Consider the following 14,544-nt stretch of genomic DNA (forward strand, 5'->3'; position numbering starts at 1 on the left):
GGTAAATATAACTGTATAGACTTTATAAATGACCAGTGTAGTCAGACTTATTCCCACCATTTAATTTTGTGAGTTTTTAAATTAACTATGTTTTTACTTGCTTATTTTTCCTCCTTTCTTAGGTTAATAGTGTTTCTTCCTCCTCTCTTACACTTTCTGTTTGATTTGAATTTAAAAATTCTATATCTACACTTCTGCAGATCTTAGACTTAACAAAGTCTGAAGTTAATCAACACATCTTCTCAAACAACATAAGGCCTAAGAAAAATTTGTTTCTATCTTGCTATCCTTTTGCTATTGCTGTTTTTTAAAAGTTTAGTCTTTTTAAAACTGGTCAATATTTCTTTCGACTTATCAACATATTGAACAATTTCTTTGTTTTTCAAACCGTCTCCTTTCTTCATTCGATTTTCTTCTACAGTATCTAAAGTAGATACTTATCCTTTGCAATTTTCTTTGCAAGAGTTTATGGATGGTGAACGTTCTCATTCTGAGTTGGAACACATCTTTAATCTTAAAGATAATTTTTACTTTGAAATAATTTTTACAGAAAAGTGTAAGTGTAGTACAAAGAACATTTTTTTCTGAACATGTTCACGAGATTGTTATTTCATTTATAATCATTTATAAATGTATTAATTTATAATAATTGTTTGATATTTAATTTTATTTAGTAAAGCAAACTGAAATATGGTAATGAGATGTCTTCATTGCCTCCCCTGGAAGCAAACTCTGAGACACAGAGTTGAGTGCAGAGGTATATTCAGGAGCAAGCGAGGAACATATCCTTGTAAAGAATTGAAGAAGGCGGGTCTGGCTGCAGGGCAGTACTGACCCTCAATACAGTTGCAACTGAAACCTCAAAGGATCCTATGAAGAACTCTGGGAGAAAGATAGCTTTTGCAGTTGTCCCAAATTGGGAGTATTGGGAGTTAGAGGAATATGACGCTTAAGGTCAGGGTCAGACAGACTTCGGTTCAAGACTAATTTTTGATTTTACTAGCTACATGACCTGGGCAAATTAACCAAAATCTATAAAGCTTACTTTTCTCATCTTTAAAAAATATCTGTAAATTACTTACCAGGAATGAATTACATAAGATAAAAAGATAAACATATAAAAAGCATTATATTGTGCCTGACTCAAGTTCCAATAATGCTGTTATATTTTATTTTATTTTATTATGGGTTTTAGATATAAACATCTAATGTTATAATATTTCTACTAGGTACTGCTTGGGGAAGGGGTATGAGGAGCAGTGAGGTGAAGACTTCTCTCTGGGGCTCCTTAGAAAATATACTGGAATTCTTGGTCCCTGATTGTATAGTTCTATAAAAATGGCTGATAATTAATATAGCCCTTTCCATAGTTAGTCTTTAAAATCTATCATTTCTCTTCAATATTAACTACAAAGCATTTATTCATTTAATTTTATGAGTAAGTATGACTATTTCTGGCGTTCATTAAGGAAGAAGTCTCATCGAGAACTACAATTTACACATGTAGACTGTCAGATAGAAATATGATTTAATTACATGTACAATAATAACATTGTGTTAGGAGACCCCAAGGGCACTCTCCGGTAAACATCATGCGCATTACATTTCAGGTCAGAGTCTGGTCCCTGGAGAAACCAGCCTATAACAATTGGGTCTGACATTTTAAAGCATCAGTGATTGGGAACAAGTGCCATCTGCTCAATTCATGTGTTTTTCATGGCCCAACCAGAGCACTTTCTAAAGAAACAAGCAGTGTCCTTCTGCCTTGCAGTCTCAAATTCAGGGTATTTTGGGTGTTACATCTATCACCAGTGAGAAAGTATAATCTTGTGAGTTATTCTACATACTATTCTGTTTCCGTGAGTCAGTCAAATGCCCAAGTTAATATGTATAAACTCTCCATCTTAAGTATCAACTTCTTCTCTAAATCCCATAATCTGTCAGTGAAATAAAGACACAAATGTAAAGAAATATCAGTATAAATTGTCATCCTTTTACATCAACCAATGAACCTAACTTTTAAAAATTCTTGACAGTGGTAGCTGAGTACATTATTCTAGCTATTGTTTGCTGCTTAACACCTCTTCCCAAAATTTAGTGACATAAAGCAACAATCACTTATTACTACTATCTCTCAAGATTCTGGGGGTTGACTGTGCTTCTCTAGGTAATCTCCTTGAAGTTCTCTGGAGTGTTTGTTGTCAGGCTGGAGTCTTCTTGAAGGCTGTTTTACTCACATGTGTCTGGTGCCTAGACTGGGACAAATCAAACAGCAGGGGGCTGAGGCAGCTGGGGGCTCCTCTGGCATCTCTGTCACTATGTGGGCTCAGCACATGGTCTTCCCGCATGGTAGTTTCGGGGTAGCTGGACTTCTAACACAGCAGCTCAGGTCCTAAGGCATAGAGAGAGAGAGGGAAAAACAGACAGAGAGGGAAAAACAGAGAGAGGTAGAGATAGAGAGACAGAGAGACAGAGACAGACAATGCAGAGCTTCATATTTCATGACTTAGCCCTCAGAAGATATCAAGGTCACTTCTCCAGCATTTTATTGACTGGAAGCCAGTCCCTTAGGCCAGCCCATATGTAGGGAGAGGAGAATTAGACTCCAGTTCTTCATGAGAGGAGTTTTTAAGATTTTGCAGATGTGTTTTAAAACCGCTGAAAAGCAGGTGCACTTCCTCTGTTTCTTCCTTGGCAGGTGTTATATCCTGGCCAAAGGATCTCTTTCTGTACGCATTGCAGAAAACAATAGCTAGCCACAGAGGCCAAAATTTACTGAGGGCTTATATGCTACTCATTACTCCAAGTTCCCAAGATCTCTATCCTATTTGTATTATTCTTCACTGATATCCAAATTAAATAACTCAAGTCCCCATCCAATGCACTGCAGGAAGATCCAGAGCCCTCTCCAATACATCTCTTTTCAGAGGACTATGTTTTTCCAGCCAAAGTCCATGTCGAAATCCACTTCTTCGTTCCTGTTTCTACCCTGCTCCTCTTTTCTTTCCTTCAAATCATTGCTAAAACATTCACTGAAAGGTTACTACCAATTGCATCACAGTGTAGGAACCAACTCCCAAGTCAATGTCACAAATAAGTATTTTTAGAAACTTATCTGCCATTTCCTGTCTGAAGCATTTCCTCATTCCCTATAACATGAAGAGGTTAACTCTCTAGGTCAGAGGGTAAAAATTGGTGGCCACCACCTTGACACTAGCCCTGAGACCTGCTTTGGAATGTGAATTCGAAGTTAACATTTTAATTGTCAATTTCCATATTAAACCTCAGCTTCCCAGCTTCTCTTAGAAAACAATTGTACAGTTTGCCAGCACTTCCTTGGTTTACTTCCTCACATCAGCGACCAAGTAGGGCCAGGACCAGCTGACTCCTGGCTTTCGTTCTCTAACATTTCTATTTGGCCCACTTCACTCATTTACTTTAACATCCAGCCCCTCCACATATTTGGATTTGCAACCATTTCTGTAAGATCCACATCCTCTTCCATGTTCCCAGGCCCCTACTGCCTTTTTTAGATCACCCACACAAACCCCAAATTCCTCTCACTTCAAACTTCAAACTCAATATGAACTCCAATTTCCTCTCTCTAAATTATTATGATAGCTCTTTCAGGTAGCTTGCTTACACACCTAGTCACCTAGACCAGGAGTCAGCAGCAACCTTTTATTTTTTTTTTTTCATAAAGAGCCAGATAGTAAATATTTTAGACCATTCATATGATCTCTGTTGCAACTACTCGATTCTGCCTTAGACCAAAGGCAACTGTTGGGGAAATATAATTAAAAAAAAAAAAAAAATTAGGCAACCCAGAAAACCTCTCAATGAAGTAGAAGAGAAAGAAAACTGTTCTGTTATTGATTAGGCATTAAGCCCAGTGTGATGCTCCTCACATGACAACCCACTAAAAATACTGCAAAGACAGAAGAAAACCTCATCTTTTATGTAGCCAGGAATAAAAAACCCATTCCACACATATTCTCAAGATAAATAACTTGAGACCTCAAGTAAGAGGACCTGACAACATGATTTGTCACACATAGTTCATCCTAAAATCACCTGCTATTTGGGGTGTCCACCTGCGTTAGCTAATTGCCTTTATCCGAAAGAAAAGCACCACTTCTCATGTCTCTGTGACAGCTTCGTAGTCATAACGTGGAGCCAGATACCAGCAGAAGTGAGGCTGCTGTCCTCTCAGGGAAACTGGGACGTGAAGTGCCCTCATCATTGATGATTACGTTTCAAAAAGATGGTTCCAGATTCTTGAGAAAACATTCCTGGGTCTTAAAACAGGCAAGAGACTTTTTCAGCTTCCAAAAAGATTTACATACATCTCAAAGGCAGAGAAATGATCAGCAATCGCAAGTTTTCAAAAGTGAAAGTAGAGAGTAGAGGAGAGATTTTTTTTTTACCTCTAAGAACATTAATTTTTTAATTTTTTACTTTGTATTCACCCTAATGCAGCCATAGAATATATGCAAACAAGTGAGTATGACTGAGTATCAATAAAACTCTACTAAGGACACAGAAACTTGAATTTCACTTAATTTTCACATGCCATAAAGTATTATTCTTTTTTTGATCTCCCCCTAACCATGTAAAAACATAAAAACCATTGTTGGAGTGTAGGTAGGGACTGGGTTTGGACTGCAGGCCATAGTTTACCAACCCCTGACCTAGACTATGGCAGGGTGCTTTGCTTTCCTGAAAACAATGAACCGTGGATTTTGCCACTGCCTTGGAAACTAGTAGTCAGTTGTGGTCAGTCTGGGTTTTCATTAGCATTTCTACCAAGCTATACACATTTAGTGCCTATGTTAATTTCCTAGGGCTGCTGTAACCATGTATGTCAATCTGAATAACTTAAAACAACAGAAATTTATTCTCTCATAGTTCTAGAAGCCAAAAGTCTGAAATCAAGGCGCTGGCTGGGTTGCTTTGTACTAGGGACTTGGAGGGAGAAACCGCCCCCTGCCCCTCTCCCAGCTTCTGGTGCTTGCCCTCAGTGCTTGGCTTGCAGCTGTATCGATCACTCCAATCCCTGCCTCCATTGTCACACAGTGTTTTCCTCCTGTATGGCTGAGTCCACATTTCCATCTTCTTATAAGGACACCAGTTATCAGATTAGGGTTTACTCCAATCCAGTACGAGTTCATCTTAGCCTGATTACATCTACAGAGACCCTGTTTCTCAAAGTTGCACTCACAGGTAGGGGGTTAGGACTTCAACATATCTTTTGTGGGGGCACAATTCTATCCACTTCATCCCACTTCTCAAATTACTTTCTGACTAGGACCTAGCAGTTCCTTTGTGCTCACTAACTAGGAAACATTCTTTTTTGCTAACGCTCTCAGTTGGAACTGAAGGGTAACAGAATATAGCACTCCAAAGCTGCCTGTAAGAGTTCGGGACATGCCGCCCCCAAATATGCTGCTTTGGTGTATTGATGATTTTGAGCCGTAAGCATTTATAAACAGCAAACACAGGGAGAGACTTCTTCTGAGCTCCCCTATCTGCAAGTAGATCCTCCAAAAGGAACTCAGTTGTCATCAATCCCCTCCTGGAAGTTTCATCAACCAGGGAAGATTGACACTTGTCACAAGAGAAAAGATTAGAAGTCTACACAATACCCAGACAAACTTAGTCACAAACTATCATACCTTCCATCTTATTCTTCTAAGGGCCCATCCATCTTTCCTAAAAATTATTTACTCTCCCCTAAGAGACCTACGTCCCTCCTCCCAAAGGAAGGATATTTAAGTCTGAATTCTAAGCCACTTTCGGGAGTTATTCGTTCTCCCTGGGTCTCTCCCACATATACATGAGGCATAATGTTAATAAACTTGTGTTTGTTTCTCTTGCTAAGCTGTCTTTTATTACAGAGATCTCAGCCAAAAACCCAGAAGAGTAGAGGGAAATTATTTTCTCACCTGCAGAATTTTCCTCTGGAATGAGGTGACCCACTCTGACCATCGTTTACCTCTGAACATTTTTCTTTCTTCTAAGATATAGCTTCAACAAGGTTCACATAACTAAATGGAAACACCATCATCTTTCCATCTGTTCGGTTAAGAAGGCAGCAAATACCCATCGTTCTATAAGTCAGTCCAATGCCCCGCAAAGAAAATCCTGCTGTAGTTACAGCAATAGTAAATTTTTTTAAAACCTAATTTTAACAACTTTACAGAGTAATTCACTACAAGTCTGTTGATCTTAATCCATTTGGAAACATTTTCTGTCTCTGTGCTCTTACATCCTGTACCCTATATATTCCTGGTTCTTTTACAGCTATTGTGAGTGTGTACAAACAATTTGGTATCCTTCCTTTATGTAACATGATTTAACAAAATGTTTTCTATTTCCTATATCATCTTTGTATTTATCATTTTTAGTTTATCACTATAATTTATCATTTTGGTATACCAAAGTTAGCTTCTATATTTCCGTATCATTGAGACCTTAGCTTTCTTCCAGTGTTTTAGTATCATAAAATAAACATTCTATATGTACATCTTTGCTTTTTAATTAAACATTTCCTCAGGATAAACTCTATTACTTAGTCAGAGGTTAGGCATATTTATGATTCTTTCAATAAGGTACCCTGCAGGCTTTGGGTTTTATCACTTTTTAAAAGTTGCTAATTGCTGAGGAGAGGGCCATGGTCTAGAAAAAGAGGGAAAATTCAAAGTTGGGAGGAGTAGAAGTTGGAAGGGCCCTGGGAAGAAGGGAGAATGAGGTAGTGTAAGGGAGGGAGGAAGGCTTCTGTATTTTGCAGGCTTTATTTGATGAAAATCTGGTTGAGGAAACTGTACATATGGCCCCGAGGGATGTGTTATATTTGAGCCATGCGGTCTCCTTGTTCTCCTGCAGTGCAGCTTCTTCCCTGAGGAGCCAGGAGTAATGAGCATACAGAGCATCCTTTAGGGGTGGCATGTACGTGTTCATACCATGGAGGGAGGGGAATAAACTGAACTATCACCCCCTATGTTCCCAGTCAGTGAGAGGCACCTGAGCCTCCTTTAATGCGGACAGAGGCCACTCTTGGAGATGACACTGCCAGAGTTCGGGTAAGGTCAAATTACGTGAACGGTGAACCCAAGTTGAGACTTTTGTGAGGGGTGGGGAGAAAAAATTAGTTTACTTATGGTTTTTAAATTTATAATCTCTTTTATATTTCCTGTTACTTTTTTGGTAGGTTTTTAGTTATGCCTTATCTATAGTACACCTGAAGACCCTGACTTACTCTTCAAAATAATTGCTCTAATTCAGATTTCTACATCATCAATTCTTAGCTTTGACAGACATCACATTTTCCCAAGCTGTTAGATATGAAATAATACTTCATTATTGTTTTAATGATGTTGAGCTTTTAAAAAATCTATTTATTGGCCATTCCAGTTTCCTCTTCTGTGAATTGCCTTTTCATGATCTTCCCCATATTTTTGTGTGGATTCTTGCTTTTTCTGTTGATTCATAGAAGTTCTTTATATTTTCTCATTATAAACATTCTTCCAAGGTCTTTTTTTTTTACCTTATTTATTACTTTTTAATATTATTATATAGAAGCTTTAAAAGTTAAAGAGATAGTGTTTGTTTTTTAATAGGTAATACATTTGTGAAATTCAAAATTCAAAAAGTATGAAGTTAAAAGTGTCCCTTGTACTCTGTCTAGAAATCTAGAGTTCTTGTTTTCAGGGAAAACAATGCAAAAATGCTATGATGTTGCAACAAATAACCTTGTACATAGATAATGCCTCACTTTTATCTGTATGACAAGTTAGTAGCAGTAGGATTGCTGGGTCAAGCAAACATGCACTTGACTGATTTTCACTTGCCTTTGCACTTTCTGTATTATTGGGTTTTGTTTTTTTGTTTCTTTTTATAATAAGTATGTATCATTTTCATTAAAACGAAGGTCTCTTCTTCTAGAATGGTGCTGGTTTCATCAAACACATATCAAAGACAGAACTAAAAATGATTTCCTGCTTTTGAAAAAAAAAGGAAGAATGCACTTGTAATTCTGATAGTTATTGCTTCTTGTATATTCTTCCAGAGATATTTTATGTATATCCAAACACATGTGCAAATATGGGAGAATTTCTCTTAATTTGACGGAGTTGTATTTTCTCCTCAATTGTATAGAAAGCTCTTGCCATACTGATAATGAAAAATGAAATTCTGAAAGCATTAGCTCCATTGTCTTTAAGCTTCCAGTATTGATGTTGAGAAATGTAAAATCATTCTGATTCTTGATCGTTTGTGTTTTATTTTCTTTCCTCTAAAAGTTTGTCCTCAGCATTTCTGAAAATTTCCCATGGTATATCTTGGGAGTGGTCTATTGTTTTATATTTTACTGAGCACTTAGTACAGACTTTCAATGTGGAAACTCATGTCCTTTAGTTTGAGGATGTTTTCTTGAATAATTTCATTGATGATTTCTTCTCTGCTTTCTGATCTCTGTTTCTGGAATTACTATTAATCCAACATTGGGCCCTTTGGACTGGTCTTCTGATTTTATCTTTGTCTTCTATTTTCCATTTTTGTGTGTTTATACTCTACTTTCTGAGATTTCTTCAATTTTATTTTATATCTTTTTTTCATTTCTGCTATTACACTTTCTAATTTCAGTACCCTTGTTTGTTTCTTAGATGTCTCTTTTCTTATAGAATTTTCTTTCCAATAGGAGTTTTTTTTTCTTTAAGATTTATATTCTGAGTTAGAGGTTTTCCTTGAGTGTCTGATAAAACTTGTCTTCAAGTGTCTAAAAAGCCATTGGAAGCCCACAGTTAGCAAAAGGAGTTAATCGACTTTGAGCTTCACTGTATAGGCTTTCCTGGTCTGTATTGGGGAACCTCTGCTGTCAGTATCTTTAGGTAAAATTTCCTCTTGACCAGGAGAGGCCCAGAGTAAAAATTTTCAGTCTCTTGTTTGCAGAGTAAAAGTCTGGGTATCAGTTTTCGAAGCCAAATGGGAAAAGGGTCTTTGGGAGGGAGACCATCTCAAGAGTTAGTATTTGGAATACATTTGGCCACTGAATCCTACTTTGCTATAGTAGCCAAGACCTCGCCTGTACCTATTTTAACTTGTACGAAGATAGCTTCCATATTTCCACTGTAGTAGATAAGAGGCAGTCATACTAGGCAAGGAGCCTGGGGAAAGTACCTAGGAATTTAACTGTTCTTAAGTGGTTTTCATCCTATCTTATTTAACACCTGCCCTTCTTGACTGCTTCACTCTTATCTCTGGAGGCACCCATGCCGTGAGTTCCTGAAACTTTTAAGGGGAAAGAAGGTGGATTCTCAGCTTTTTCTCCACTTTCTAGCTTCAGGTTGAGCTCCTGTAGTCATTATTACAGATCTGTTTGCCAGCTTCAAAAATGTTTTTGCTATCATCTCCTATTCTCCATATTCTTAAGGACTTATGAATCCTTTTAAATTCCCTTACTGTGGTTTTTCTATGGTTTGGAGAGAAAGCAATATTTGATGCACATGTTTAATAGTAACCCTGAACGCCAATTTTTAAAAATGTTAATGTAGTCAAATGTACTTCTCTTTCCCCCCACAGTTTGTGCTATTTATGTCTTGTCCTCCCATTTTCATTTTAAAGCTATAATATAACTTTTTCAATATAATTTTGGTATTATCTTATTTAACCTTGGAAAGTAGCAAGGCAGGAATTAACATCCTACTTTTAAATATAAAGAACCAAGACTCTGAGAGCTTAAGTGATTTGTCTAAGTTTACCCAGCCAGCATGTTAGTTCTGGGATCCAGACTAAAACCACATCTACCGACACTAGGTCAGTACTAAGTGATGCCACCTCTTGATAATCTAAAACTAGTTTTCTTTCTTTCTTGTTTTTATTTCCAAAATGTAGGTGTATTTACATCTTGAATTTTTATCATCTTTCAATCTGATTTCCACACCAATTTTTTCTTATTAATGTGTTGGCCTTATATTAATTACTGATGAAAAAAATAGTGGTGATCCAAAGTCCTTGGATTGTCTGGCAGCGAAGAACAAACTAAGAAAATGAATTGGTCTCACTTCTAATTATTTCTTGGTTGTGTGGCTTCCCAACCCCCTGGCTCTTACCTGTATAATATTCGTCTTTTGGGTCTTTGCACAATGTAATAAGAGAACATGGTGGAAAGATGAACCCAGGGAAGGGAGATTTTTTCCTTGAAGCCAAGAGCCCAAATGGCCCAAGTCTTCCACTCCAAAGCTCCTTTCCCTTGACTCCTATTATGACCCCGTGAGGCCTTAAATGCTGGAAGGGCTTCTCCCAAGGGAGAGCCAGCTCCATGCTCTTCTCATCTTCAAACCCTTCTTATTGTCCCATTTCCCTAGCAGGAAAGTGAAGAAGGAATGGAGAAAAGAGATTCAAAGAGTCAACCCAAAAGAAACACATGCCTTAGCACCTCTTCTCAATTGTGTGTAACTGGGGAAGACATTTTTTCTTGGCTCATCTTAGCGTACCTTTCCTGTGGAACTGGAAACAGGGAAAACAATGAGTTTTGTAGCTAAGCATAGATCACTTAATTTTGAATTAAAATTCACTTCAAGTATATTTAAAAACTAGGCTTTTGGTGGACATCTAAAGCAATAAAATGAAAAGGTGTTCTAATTCATGTAATTATTGTTCAATTTCTTCCCGCTTGAAGTATCCTTTTCTTATTTTTAAAGTTTAGGTAATTTACAAGTGATAAAGACTAACTGGAACTTAAAGCGAACATAATCATTCAAGAGGGTCTATGGAAAGAGTTGGGGCATATGAAAGTTTTCTCACTCTACATATCACAAGAATCCTACAAGAACTCCATGCTTATAATAAAGCTTTATGATTCTAACTTACCCTTCCATTAACTTCCTTTTCCCTTATATAAATGCCCCTCCATTTTGGCCAGAATGTTTATGTCGCTTGACGTGTCTGCGTGCACTGGACTGCAACCCTTTCTTTTCCCCCAAATAAATCTATTTCGGTGGTGAAACACCTAGTTGATGTTATTTTTCATTCGGCACAAGTATATATCTTTCTTTGGCTTTTCATTCTTGAAGAGGACCTTTCCCAGGCTGCATTCTTTTTCCAATTCCAGGAAATTTTCTTCTCTCATATCCTTAATTTGTAGTTTTCATCTGCCTGTCTAATATGCTACTCATAAATCCCTTTGTTTAGGACTTCGAATTTATATACTCTAATTTCTAAGTTAATTGTATCTTCTTGACATATTGTGATAAGACTAAGTAGTACTCTTATTTTTCAATATGTCTGTTGCTTTACTGCTTTGTGAATCTGTTCCAGTTTTTTTTTTTTTTTTTTTTTTTTCTGCTTCCAACTGTGTGGTGTGGACTTTGCTAAGAACTCTGCTCAGTTTTCAGAGGCTCAACATCCAGTCCTGGCACTGCCACCAAGCAGCTGAACAAAGGATAAGTGCGTTAATGAACCACTTTGGGCATCAACTTCCTCTCTGTGGAAGGGAGCTTATTTGAGAGGACTGTTGGGACAAGCTATATTAAGGATGTTAAGGATGTTAAGAGGCCTTCACCACTGATATAGGCATGTGAGATGCTCTGCATTAAAATGTTCTGTTAACAATAGAACAATACACAGATATAAAAGGTTACTGTATGATGTTTACAATTATGTTGAAAATTTTTAAAATTCTTTTTCTTTTATGTTATGAATCCTAGATTTCTGTTCTTCCCTGAATTATATTTGTAACCCTTAATGTGTTTTAGATTCTTTATTCTGTCTAACTAAGTAAAGTGTGAGGAAGGTGTTATGAGGTGAAGGAGATGCCGGGTTTGGGTGTGAAGAAACAGGAACACACTGGGCACATAAAGGGCAAGATTTGGATCGATGAGGTAGGGTTAGATTTTGTGGAAGTCAAAATTATTTCAATGTGTCTTAATTATAGAATTATAATTTTAGGTAACAAATGGCTTTAGAGAAATAAATTACTGTGTTGAAAATGCCCGTCTTAACAAGATAAGAAAAAGAAAGTTAGAAAATATTTATATCCTGGTGACCACAAAAACAATATAAACAAAGAGGGAGCTAGAGCAAAGATCTTTTAAAATTAAGTTATTCTTTCTGTGAGCCTAAATACAAGATTTCCTTTGTAAGTTTACTAATTAGTGTGGTAAAGACCAAGGTTCTTGTGAGACAATAGGAAATATATTTTGGTCTCTGCCTGTGGTTTCTGACACACAGCTAGAACCCGTCTAATTTTCTAAGTGGTAATGGCACCAAGAGCATCTTTTGTTCTAAAATTTGGTTTTTGACCTCAGTTCCTGACACAGAGTCCCTAAATAATTTGAAATTTTCTGGATGTTGCAAGGTCTTTGCTCTAATGTGGTGACTCTTGGTAGTCTCCTAGATGGAGGCTGGTCATCAGAAACACCAAGCCATAATCAGAAGCTTGGAACTGTTGACCTTCAGCAAAAAGTCAGCTACATATTCCTCCAACAGAAGGGGTTTACTTGGGGCCGGGGGGAGCATTGCAATCCAGAATGTGAAGCCATGGCAAGTCATGTATAAGTTCAGGAGCACGGATAAGGAGAAAGTTCTTTTATAGATGGGAAAGAAAGTTAAGAGGTCTTCGCCACTGATGTAGACATGAAAGCTCCTCTTATAGGTCCTCCCTACTCCAATCTGGTTGAAGTTATCTATTTATTTTTTTGCGGAACGTACAGCCCCATTGCCTATGCTCCAGAAAGGGAACAGGGGCTGAAATTGAGTTAATTATTGGTCATGCCTACGTGATGAAGCCTCCAAAAAAATCTCAAAGGTATAAAGTTCAGGGGATTTCCTAGTTGGCGAACACATGAAAGTGCTAGGAGATTAGCTTGCTCTGAGCAAGCATGGAAGCTTCATGTCCCTTCCCACATACTTTGCCCTGTGTACATTTCATCTTTATCCTTTATCATCTCCTTTCATAATAAACCAGTAAATATAAGTACATGTTTCCTTGAGTTCTGTGAGCCATTCTAGCAAGTTATTAAACCCAAGAAAGGGGTCGTAGAAACCTCTCGGTCTGAAGTACAGGTAACAACCTAGGACTTATGATTAGTACGTGGTATGTGTCTGTGTCTGTGTGTGGTGGGGTTGGGGGCTGTCTTTTGAAACTGAGCTCTTAATCTGTGGGATCACCAGACAGTGAGTGTAAGAATTGAGTTAAATTGTGGGACACCCATGGCTGTTGCAGAAAACAACTTAGTGTGGGGAAAAACCCACATATCTGGTGTCTGCATGTAGATGAAAGAAAAAAACAAAAATGTTTCCCCTGATAAATCTAAGCAGGATGTGTGTCCTCATTCTTCCACAAGTCAGGGAAAAAACTGGAGGGGTAAAAAGGAATGAGAAGGAGAAAAATGTTAAGAGAAATAAACAGAGAAGATATACGAGCCAGCAAAGCCATCTGTGAAAGCAGAGTCCAAAACGGTAGCATGTGCTCTCCGATCACTCAGGTATCATCAACATAAACTGTGGAAATCCATAGAGAAGAAACTGTTTTCTTAAGTAAACAGCAAAGTTTGAGAAGACTTCCGATTTAATTCTCTTGAAACAGTGGGTTCTTCGGAGAGAAGTGGAGACCATTCTGCTCATATGGATAGAGAATGCAAAGCCAGCAGGGAAGGAGATGAACTTAAAAGCTGAAAAGACATGATTTAGTCTTAGACTGATAGAAAGTAGTATTTATAACTGTGTGAGTATCAATTGGTTTATATTTTGTTTTTCAAGGAACCATTACAACTTTAATTATATGGGTGTATCATACTCACGACTTCTGTGTTGAAGTAGTATAGCCAAATAAACTGGGAGTCCCTGAGGAACAGCATCAGAGGATACAGAAGACAGCAGTTTATTTTGTAAGAGCCTCTCTACCCTAAGGGAAAGGAGTTATTCCACGTTCTAGCCTAGCTCATTAGAATTCTACCCCGGGACTGAGACCCAGGGCTCAGGTAGTAACAGAGTTATTTAACATTGTGTTGTTCTCTAGGACTATATTTCCCTCAGGAAATTCAGGGAGTGGTGTCTCATTAAAGGTAGATTATGGTCTTTGCGTCCCATCTTCCAACCCTATATTTATATAGAAATATAAGTACCCTATTTTGGCATGACATATTGTTGTGGTTCTCTCAAATCTAAGACCCAGGGAGCCAATTGAGATGAATTGTGAGCCTTTATTAGCCAGTAGGCAACTGACTGTCTACCATGCAGGGTTAGAGGAGATCAGTCTTGAGCTTTCAGAAGAGGTAGCTTATAAAGCCTAAAACCACATCAAAGAAGCAAGCAGGTTTACAGAAGCAGAAGTCAGCCATTAGCATATCTTTGCACAGGATATCTCTTAGAACTACACCTGGTTAACATCAGCAGAAGTTGGCCATTAGCATATCTTTGTAAAGGATATCTCCTAGAACTACACCCTGGTTAACAGTAAATAAGTAAGCAGATAATAGAAGAAGTTGGCCATTTGAAAATTTTCCACCCTTAACATAAGTAAAGATGACACTTTATTATATATGC

The sequence above is a fragment of the Rousettus aegyptiacus genome, unplaced genomic scaffold, assembly GCF_014176215.1.
Source record: "Rousettus aegyptiacus isolate mRouAeg1 unplaced genomic scaffold, mRouAeg1.p scaffold_m13_p_4, whole genome shotgun sequence".
Lineage (NCBI taxonomy): Eukaryota > Metazoa > Chordata > Mammalia > Chiroptera > Pteropodidae > Rousettus > Rousettus aegyptiacus.